General features: G+C 38.5%; 1 pseudogene; it reads right to left on the reverse strand.

The window, feature by feature from the left end:
- Positions 1-271: 271 nt before the first annotated feature.
- Positions 272-631, reverse strand: LOC110542661 (large ribosomal subunit protein eL27-like; annotated as a pseudogene).
- Between the last annotated feature and the right edge of the window lie 1,995 nt (positions 632-2,626).

Consider the following 2,626-nt stretch of genomic DNA (forward strand, 5'->3'; position numbering starts at 1 on the left):
ATAAGTAATTTGATTCTTTCAAAATTGTAAAGGGAAGACTAATTCCAGAGGCACCAGCATTCCATACTGATTCAAACAAGATGGAAATGGCAGGTTATGAATCATAGAAAATAAGCAAGGTGATCAAAGCCCGTATTCTTCAGTTTAAAAATCAAAATAATCTGAGACCCTTATGGTATTATTAGATTTTCCTGAATCTCTCTCTCTCTTTTTCATTTTTAAAGATAGAAATGAAAATATACCTAAAAGCAAAGCTTCTGTTCTTCCCTGTCTTGTATCATTCCTCAAATTTGACCTTGGCCTCCTGCCTGGCCTTGCGTTTCAGAACTGGGTCTCTAAAGACATCCTTGTTGACAACATTTTTGTTCAAGGTGATGTCCACAGAGTACCTTGTGGGCATGAGGTGATTGTAGTTATAAACTTTCACAAAGGACTTGATCTGTGATCTCTTGGCGATATTCTTGCCCATGGCAGCTGTTGCTTTTCAGGGATAGCAGTTGAGTCCAGCCACCAGGACATAGCTGTAAGGGCGGTCTGAGGTGCCATCAATACTCTTCACGATGACAGCTTTGCCACCGGAGTGTCCGGCCAGGACCAGCACGACTTTCCCGGGTTTCATGAACTTGCCCATTTCGACAGCAGGGAGCCAGCCCCCAGCAGAAAGGCCCCGAATCTGTCAATATGATTACTGACTCTCAATATGCAGAAAGAGTTGTTTTGTATATAGAAACAGTTGGTCTTATTCCTGATACCTCAGAATTGACTTCGTTATTTATGCAGTTGCAACAAGACATCATAAATAGTAACTATTCATTATATATTACTCATATAAAGTCTCATAAAGGTTTGCCAGGTCCACTGGCACAAGGAAATTGATCAATTACTAATAGGAAATGTGTTAGAAGCCTCAAAACTTCATGAAAAACACTAAGAGAAAAGGTTTAGTAGAGAAATGAGTAGGGTTGACTGCAGTAGAGAGTTTAGTAGAGCATACAGTACAGGAGAGTTCAGTTAAGTTCAGTTACCGACAGTCAGTGTCAGCAGTTCTGTTGAGTTCAGCCAGTTTGGAATCAGTGCAGCGAGTGCAGTGCAGTGAAGTAGAAGTGAGTTCATTCATGAGGTTGTGCAGTTCAGTGCAGGTCAGCAGAGGCAGCTGAAGCCAGAGTTCAGAAGGAGTTAGAAAGGGTGAGCTTATTTTGCAGTAATCGTCCAGGAGTACAATTACATCTGGCTAATGAAATTTACTTTTACATCTGGTATACAATATGGGGCTTGAACTCATGACCTTGGGATTAAGAGTCCCATGCTCTATCACCTAAGCAACTGTACTGCTTTTAAGTGGCTTCTCTCTCCTGCCCGTTCTCGTGAGAGTTGGGCATATCCTATCCTGTCAAATATTTTTCTGATTCATCAGTATGTTTGTCTTACAAATAGACTTCACTTTCAAACATGGCTGCTTCCCTCTATCAAATAATGTTACCTTCATTGTTTGGAATTAAAGGTATATACTTAGGACACGATTGTATTCCAGCCAGAGAGAGTTTTGCATATGTGCCACTGTGTGCATCTGGAGCTTATAAGACAACATGTTTGATCTGGTTCTGTTCTTCAACTAAAGGTCTTGGGGCTCAAACTCAGATCATCAAATCTGGTGGCAAAGTGCTTTTTACCCACTGAGCCATTTTGCTAAGCCAGGTTTCATTAATTTTTTTAGGTATAAACACAAACACACACACATACACACAATTCAGTAAATTATATTATATAAGGTATCTGAATATTATATATGAGTTCTTATTCATTGATTCATGATCATTGTGTACACACCATATCCTTCTCTGTTTAGCTCTGCACCCAATTTTTTAATTGGATTACTTCATTTTTTGCTTTTTAACTTCTTGAGTTCTTTATATATTTTGTATATTAGCCCTCTGTCAGATATAGGGTTGATGAAAGTCCTTTCCCAGTCTGTACACTGTATTTTTGTTCTGATGACAGTGACCTTTCCTTTACAGAAGCTTTTTAGTTTCATGAGGTTCCATTTATTCATTGTTGATCTTAGAGCCTGAGTTGTTGGTGTTCAGTTCAGAAAGATGTCTCCTGTCTAAAAGACTTCAAGGCTCTTCCCCACTGTTTCTTCTAACAGGCACTTTGTCAGAAGATTAGGAATCATGCTACTTCAAGATCCAGCTTTAACACAACTAGGCATATATCTAAAATACGCTCAAGTACACAACAAGGACATTTTATCAGCCATATTTGTAGCAACTTTATTTGTAATAACCAGAATCTGAAAACAACCAAGATGTTGCTCAACTGAGGAACAGATACAGAAATTTTGGTACATTTACACCGTAGAATATTACTCAGCAATTAAAATCAATCATGAAATTTGCAGGCAAATGGTGGGAACTAGAAAAGATCATACTGAGTGAGGTATCCCAGAAGCTGAAAGACACACATGATATATACTCACTTATAGGTGGATATTATACATATAATATAGGATAAACATTAAAATTTGTACACCTAAAGAAGCTAAGCAAGAAGAAGGACCCTGGATAAAATGATCAATCCTCATCATTATATCAGAAGAGAGAGAAAACAGGGAAGAGGACTGGAGTCT

This window comes from Meriones unguiculatus, chromosome 1 (assembly GCF_030254825.1).
Source record: "Meriones unguiculatus strain TT.TT164.6M chromosome 1, Bangor_MerUng_6.1, whole genome shotgun sequence".
NCBI lineage: Eukaryota > Metazoa > Chordata > Mammalia > Rodentia > Muridae > Meriones > Meriones unguiculatus.